The following is an 8,387-nucleotide window of genomic DNA, read 5'->3' as shown; positions in this document are numbered from 1 at the left end:
CTGATACCAAGTCATTAAAGGCTGCCGTCACCCCCCAGCGAGGACAGGCCTGGAGCCCAGCCACAGCAGCAAATCACAATGGTGCCCTCTGAGCAGACTCAGAATAAGAAAGGACGGGCTACTGGCCTGAGATAGCTAGGTGCTTGTCTAAAAAATGAATTCAGTGAGTCCTAATATTTGCTTCCTCCCATTCATACAAAATCACTAAATTCGTGAACTTGAGACACCTGGCTTTCTTTAGATAACAAGTAATCTTTTATTGTTCCAACAACCTGGTCTTTGTTGTAAAGCTCCTATGTATCCTAGCTCTTCCTCAACCTCTTGGGAGCAGTCCCTCAGAGAGTTCTGAAAGGCTGTCATCCCGGCTCGAGTCCTCCCGCCAAATAAAACAAAACTCTTAACTTTTAAGCTGCACATGTATTTCAGTCAACAGTTTTGGACACCATGAAGGGACCCACAGCAGATTTCTCTCCACCTGAACTCTCCGAGTAACCGAAGCCTTGCTACCAGCACTGGCCCTTTGTGCCCATCCGCCTCCTCGGGGAGTCCAGATGAATTTTGCTGAGTCTCTCCTGGTTCTCAGATCTCACATATTGGTTGATGATCCTAAGTTTTATCTGGCGGTGTATCCAGGTGCGTGGCCCTCCAGTTGAAAGAAACTGAGGTGAATTACCCACCCAGTGGAGACATACTGGGTGGGGCCTGTTTGAAAGATAACAGGAAATACCCACCTTGAGGATATGTCCAAAGTGGGGCTGGTGGAAACATATGAGGAAAATACTCACCCAGTGGAGACATCCCGAGTGGGTCCAAGTTGAAAGACACTGGGTTCAGGACTGAGTGGTTAGGTAAGTGGCTGGTCTAATATTTTCCTCAATTTGGTTACCTCCATTGAATTTTTCAGGATAAAAGTAAAACTCTTATGAGGAAATTTTCAACTCCAAAATTCGGACCATCCTCCTGGCTGGTAACAGCATTCTCGGGTGACAGAGAATCTTCCAGGAGTGGTAGAGACAAAGGCTTCATGCCACAGAGTTGTCCCTGTGGGAAATCTTACTAGCAAATTTATTCTGAGAACCCGACCTTACAATGGGGAATAGAACTTTCAAAAAAAATAAAGAACAAAAAAGAAAAGAAAAAGAAATGACAGATTGCCAGTCTCCAACTATTACCCCAGCCAGATTTATGTACATACAAAACTTACAACATTAATCGGGAATAAGAAAAAAAAAAAACTCACTCTGAAAATAACCAGGCCTGATAAAAACATTTTTTGGAATTCTGAACTTATAAAAACAAAATCCCCTTTAGGGGGAACTTGGATTTCTCTTCCTGTGTCCTTGAAATGTAAATGTTTTATCTTTCTCTGGGTGTTTTAAGTGTGTGTATGTAAGTATATATATGTTTAGTTTAGTTTTTAAAGGAAACCTTGGACTCTGCCGTACAAAAGTTTCAAGTATTGTGTACATATGGTGGCCACACAAATAAATTGGGATTCTAAGCAATTCTTTGATTGTACCAATTTTCAGATATTTTGCCATCTTAAACTTTGCTGCATCAGCCTGGACCACGAAGGCTTTAAGCTTTTGGAGAGTAAACCTTTGAATTTTATTTAGGCAACACCCCGACTCTCATGTGGAAGGGCCTCTTCATCTTATTGGTTTAAAATCACTATATATATATATATATATATATATGTATATAATTTGATGGCCATATGATGGATTTTTTAATTTGGAAAAACTTTTTAATTGGTGAAAGTTTAAAGAGATCTCATTATAAACAGCTGTTTTATTGGTACCTATTAAAATAAAGTTTAAATGCAGAAAAATATATCTAATGGTTAACCTAAGAACTCAGATAAAAAAATATAACTGGTTTGAAAAGCTACATTTGTGTTTTTCCTTTCTGATAAATGTTTCTAGGGATGCTAATAAAAACTTAGAATAATTAATGTTATGTAGGTTGAATAACTGGAAAATTGATTGTAAAAATGTCGAAAAAACAGATAAGTAGCTTATCCCAAAATGATAAATATTTTTATATGGTTATTTTGAATGAGATAAATAAAATGGACATTTTTGGATTTACATACAGGGTTTTGATACTACACTATGTAAAGTTAAAAAAAAAAGGGCCAAAGAGATCACCTACTCCCCCCCAACAATAAACTTTAAACAAGTCCGTTTTATTTACCACAGTTTAAAATATATTTATATGTAGACTGAAATACTTGATCAATGATTGGGACAACAGACCAATTAATGAAATTAAAAATCGAGAAGGGCCTAAGCTCTTTGGCTGAAACTTGGGCATCCTAGAGACTTCTATAAAATTATATATAATGCAAACACACAAAAAAAAGTTTTCTGGCACTCCTTCTAGAAATAAGAATTATTGATTAAACTTAATAAATATAAAAATTAAAGTTATAAGATTTAATAAAATTGAGATAAAAGTTTGTGAAATTGGTATATTTAAATGGTCTTTGTATAAACCTTTTGCTTATGTTGTGGGATAGATATGTTTCAGTGGAAAAACGCTTCCCCTTCTTGGTATTATAAGGCTGGGCATATATCTGTCCCTCTGAAAATATTAATTGAACAAATTAAAGGAATCCAATATAGTTACATGAGCCATCCAATATAACGTAAAACTAAAAACTAATTTGAGTGGCTAATAAAAAAATATAGGTTTACCCTGGGTTTAACTTATAACTCAAGGAAAAGAGACCTTAATAAATGCCTTATGCAAGCTTTGGAAGACATAATAAAGAAAACCTTAAAGTTTTATTACATGGAATTCTTTGTTTACAGCTCTTCTCACTGATACAAAAATGCCAATTAAGGAGATAAAATTGGGTCTGGGTGACAGAGCAGTTCTCTGGGGACATGGAAGAGAGTGTCTTTGTCTTGAAGATCAGAAATATAAATACAACAAACAGTGACCTAGGACTGAGCTTAATTAGCTCAACGAAATAAAACTTGAGGCCAAGAAATTTTTGGCATTTTAGAACTCAGAACTCTGACGGGTCCTTCAGACTTTGTGAAGAAATCTTAACTATCTGTTTCATAAATAGTAAGCCTTAGTGATTTGAGCAAGCAAATTCAGCTTACTCCAACTATTATTATAAATATCTTATAAGTAAGTTTTTAAGTGAATCTATGAGATCTCTAGCTTTTGTCTTTTTATAAGCCTGCGTACAGATTATAGAAGTGAGATATTTCTACTGCTAAAAAAAAAAATTCAAAGTCAAAGAGCTCTGCTTAATTGATGTAAAAATATACGAGCTTAAAAATTAAGTATTTTTATAATAAAAACTTAACAAATTGACTTTCAGCGTCATGTGAATTGGAAAATATTCAATATTAAGATAATATTCGTTATTGTTTAGTTTAAGTATGTTCTAATTAATATAGACATCTTTAAAGTCATCAATATTATGTATAATACCTTTACTGTACCTAGGTTTAATGAAAGTCAAATAAGATCCTGTTATATCTGTTGCAGATTTGTCAAAAAAAAATAACAGTAATGTGCTGTGGTAAAATTTTAAGTAAATTAAATGCAAATGAGATGAGAGCTTTGGGTAAATATTTAAAATATATTTTTAAAATGTATGCTTAAAATAATCTCTAAATGTTTGATATCTTTAAATTCTAGAGTTGTGCTAAATTAAGTTAAATGACAAGATTTTATTAAATATCTATGCCATTGTCAGATAAAATAAGATTGAAATATGAATTACTTAACATTTAACTTCCTCTTACAGTGAAACTAAAGGTGTTTAGAAATACTAATCAATGGTTGGTGCCACACAGAAATGGTCTCTATTAGTAAGGGAATGATCTCAGTATCCTAGGAAAGTAATATAAATGTGTAAAGGAAGATGTAAGAATGGAATTATACTTTGTTAATGAAAAATAGTGACTTTCTCCTGAAGCTGGTTACTTCTGAATGGAAGACAAAATAAGGGACACACTAATATAAGTATAGAAAGCTGTGGAAGGCTTGTGGAAAAGGAACCCTGAGGAAAGTTTTGTACGAGGTCAGAATTGGCTAAGTTTAGAATCAAATTGGGCAACGTAAATGAATCTTAGAAGTAAGCTGGTACAAGATTAGATTTGGTTTTCTCTCTGTTAAGAGGAAAAAATTTTCTTAAAATATTAATCCACCTTCAGTAACAGATTGTAAAACTTCTTATACCTCTTAGCTGACCTGTTCTGCCTTTACCTTTGACATATTTTCTTGTTAATGAATTAGTACTACTTTACAGTGATCTATATGTTTATCTGATCAAGTGTTCTGAAATCTTTCAAAAAGCTCCCCAAATATAAAATTATAACTAATTACATTAAAATTAATTTAATTAATTAAAATTCTTTTAATCTCTAGTTAAGTTTGGGATGCTACAGAAGGCCCCTGAAACATCCCAAAGAGAGATTTTAAACTATAAAGTTTCATTTGGCATTTTAAATAACATGGAATTGTCAAATGAATCATAAAACTTCTAAGGTTATATTGAATGAGAAATATTATTAATATAGGTATTGTAGAAATTATATGGACTCCCTAAAATTCTGGTTTATCTGAAATGTTACCAGTGATAATTATGGGTATAGTGAACAGGTTTCTTTATTGATTATAGTGTAACGGTGTTTAACCATGCTTTTAAATATTTTATCATTTATAGACAGTTAATTGTTTTCTTCTGATGGTTTTGCAAAATGCTTTCTCTTCAAGGAGATTTACTGATTTCTAATAAATTTCAAACTACAGCACTGAACTAAACTGGGTAAGAAATTTTAAAGTTCTAATGAAAACTCTCATTAAAAGAATTAGTTACATGGGACTGAGTAACCTGGTGAATATGGTTATAATTTTTGATTTTGTTTCAAATACTACTGGCTTTTAACCTGTTTCCAAGACATAAAGAATCTCTTCTCCTTAAGCTAGTTATGGTTCACAGCAATTTGATAAATTATACCTATGTATACAGACTTGGAACAGTTATCTTTTCTCTCTATCTGATCCCTCAAAAGACTAAAAATACTTAGGTCCCCAGTGGCTCTATCAGACAAATTAGAGAGATCATCTCCTAAGAGATATAGGAGTATAAAGGTATTTTAAGGATTTTAAAGAGAAAAGAATTTACCTAAATCTGTAAGGCAAAAATTCATGAAAAGCCTTGACGTGGCTTTCTTGGTCTTAGAAAACCTTATTAACATTCTACCCTGAGACTCCGTATTAAAACTTCCAACACAGTCAATTTAAAAAGCCTATATGATCAAATAATCAGATTTAACTTGTAAAGAAATTAATCTTGATTTGGCTATATTTGAGAAAACTGAGGGCAACTTTAGAGAGAAAAAAATTATATTTTAGTGGATATTAAATTCTAGTTTTGTTAATTGAGGTCCATATTTACTAAGACACTTCCCAGATCATTCCTTGCTGTTATGTCACTTTACTGTACAGTTTAATTGAATTATGAAAAGAATACTCTAGGTTTGTTTCTGAAGCTCAGTAATCTATCCTTGGGTAAAGTTCCAATGCCCCATGACCTGCAGCCAGGGGATTATACATACTGCAACAGGCATGACTTAAAGAACTGTCTCCAACCTGAATGAAAAGACCCTTTTTCAGGTACTCTTAACTAGACCATACAAACCAAAGCTGAAGGAAACGGAGTCTCGGATTAATTTCCTATCTGAAACATCCCCTGCAGTGCACTGGCCTATAGAGCGCTGCTCACCTTAAAACAATGCCCAAATGGAGAAAAAGCTTCCAGACCAGGATGAGAAGAAGACGACATCTGAGCCAGACAGCTGACCCAAGACACCGGACCAGGACTGTATAAAAATTACTTTGATAATTTCTCCAACCTTTGATTATGAACTACTCCACTTGTTAAGTTTATGATAAATTACCTATGTCTAGTACTTCTGTGTTACCTTGGTGGGTTTCCCTACTCCAAGGCTCTAACTAGATAGCCCTCAGAAACGTTATTCTAAAAAGAAATTATAGTTCTGTTTAGGCCACTGTTGATCTTACAAGGTGGGAGATTTCACCTGGCCAATTAATACCTGCCCTGACCCTGACCATAAATATGAACTTTCTCATAGGATCAAACTCAGAAACACAAGCAAAATTTTAACCCAAAAATACAACTTCTCGACTATTAAATTCTTACTCATGACTTTATTAACGTTACTAGCTTTATTACTTATATCCTGTCTATTTTATAAAATTGTTGTCTGTTACATTTCCCAATGTGTAACTAGGCCCACAAGATTGATGATGGCTAAACATCTTGAAGAAACAGATAAAATTTATAACCCTGAATAAAATAAATATAATAGTGTGATTCTAGGTATGGAAATGAGCAAAGAAGGTTAAACACTTCCTGGATCATAATAGACTAGTAAGACAGGTGATCCAGAGAACTTTTAGTATCAACAGGGCCTGATAAAAAAACTAACACCTTGAATGGCAACTCAGAAGATTTTTCACCTGAACTTGGAATGAGCCATCCTAGCACCGTGGGACAAAATTAGTCATGAAATGTCTCTCAAAATATTGGTCGAATTTAGGACCAAGGGGGAACACTGTGAATGAAAATACTACAATGTGCATGAAAATACTGCAACCATGTCAGTAAACAAAGAATGCTGAATCCAAGTCAAAAGCGGCTGCTGCCAACCCCCAGCGAACATGCCTGCAGCCCGGCCTCTCAACCACTCAAAGTGGTGCCCTCCGAGCAGACTCAGAGCAAGAAAGGACAGGATACTGGCCCTAGATAGCCAGGTGCTTGCCAAAGGAATGAATTCAATGACCCAAATGTTTGCTTCCCACCATACATAGAAAAGCAGTAAATACTTGAACTTGAGATATCTGGTTTTCTTTAGATAACAAGCAAAATTTTATTGTTCCAATTACCTGGTCTTTGTTGTAAAGATTCTATATATCCTAGCTCCTCCCCTACCTCCTGGGGGCAGTCCCTCAGAGTGATCTGAGATGCTGTCATCCCGGCTCGAGTCCTCCAGCCAAATAAATCAAAGCCCTTAACATTTAGGCTGAACGTTTATTTCAATGACGTTCCAGAATAGACACAACTCATCAATTCTGTAATGGAACACACTGAATCAGGAACCAAAAGCGTGTTTTAGTCCGGAAAATCTCCAGGTTCCTATTTCTTCCTGTCATTATACAATCCCTCCAGAACTCATTACTTTGCTGTCTGCTCCTCTGGCAACCAAACTCAGAGAAGAGTCAACTCAGCAGAGCACCATGCTGGGGAGAACCCCCCGCAGAAACACTGCAGTCTGCCTTCCCTCCCGCATGCTCTGCTGATCCTTGGTGTCCTCCATGGAGACCAGGCCAACAGAGCTGTTCCCAACAGCTGCAAAGTCGCACACGTTAAATAAATCATTTTATTTTATATGATATTTTACGTATATACCCATCTCTGAAAACAGCTTTGCCAGAAGCCCAAATCTTCAACAATAATCTGCAAAGGCAAATCAGGTCCCCAAGGGAAAACATGTCTTAAGTCAATGCAAAGGCCTCCAAAGTCCTCTCCAAGAATATAAACCAAACTGCCTGCAGGTCTGCAGCTGCAGGAGGCTACATGTCTGCTTTTAAAGCAATCCCTTCCTGCCCTCGGGTACTACAATGCCCTTTTATGCCCTCCCATCGCAGGGCAAGAGCAGCCGCTGCAGAACCTTGCAGGGCAGCACTGACAGGACTGGACAAAGGGGATCAGAGCTAAACTAAGCATTCTGATGACACGAGCTTGTCACTGTGTCACTTTACAGATGTAGATATATATACAGAGAGGTGGGGTGATATTGCTCAAAGTCACACAGCTAATAAGTGACACAGTATATAACTCTGCTCCTCCCTCCTGTGTGACGCCCAACTGGGACACCCACAGGGTTCTCTCGTGGCTGCCTGAACAGTCTTTTCCTATCACTCATGACACACCACAGTGTCTGAACTTAGCATGCTTTTGCAGCATCTTTTCCCTCCAGTTTCTCAGGAACAAGGCTGTTCGGGCCTGTATGAATTCCGGCTTCCTGAAATCTCCATGCTCAGGCTGGTCTTGCCTGTGCATCTGGCATGCTGCTCAGAGGCTCTTCCTCCCCTGCAGGAGGACGTTTCTAATCTTCACAGGGACACAACCTCAGGAGAGCTCTCCTCTCGCCCTCAGCACGGCAGGTGTCCCAGACCTCATCCCGAGCAGCCCCATTAGGACGGTGTCTGCCCAGCTCTGCTAGTCAGAACAGCAGCCTCAATGCCAGAGATTATGCCCAGGTCACACTGCAAACCTACTGCCCGACTCACAGCCCCCAGCCAGCAGGTCACCTGGAAGTCACAGCAAGTGC

The 8,387-nt window shown here is 37.0% G+C and overlaps 1 protein-coding gene across 1 annotated transcript in view; it reads right to left on the bottom strand.

The window, feature by feature from the left end:
* Positions 1-8,387, bottom strand: part of LOC140699575 (trafficking protein particle complex subunit 9-like) — a 133,737-nt gene that overhangs the window by 92,125 nt on the left and 33,225 nt on the right. The gene's annotated exons all lie outside the window — the stretch shown is intronic.

The sequence above is a fragment of the Vicugna pacos genome, chromosome 11 (assembly GCF_048564905.1).
Source record: "Vicugna pacos chromosome 11, VicPac4, whole genome shotgun sequence".
NCBI classification, from domain to species: Eukaryota; Metazoa; Chordata; class Mammalia; order Artiodactyla; family Camelidae; genus Vicugna; species Vicugna pacos.
This window is presented reverse-complemented; position numbering and strand designations above follow the sequence as displayed.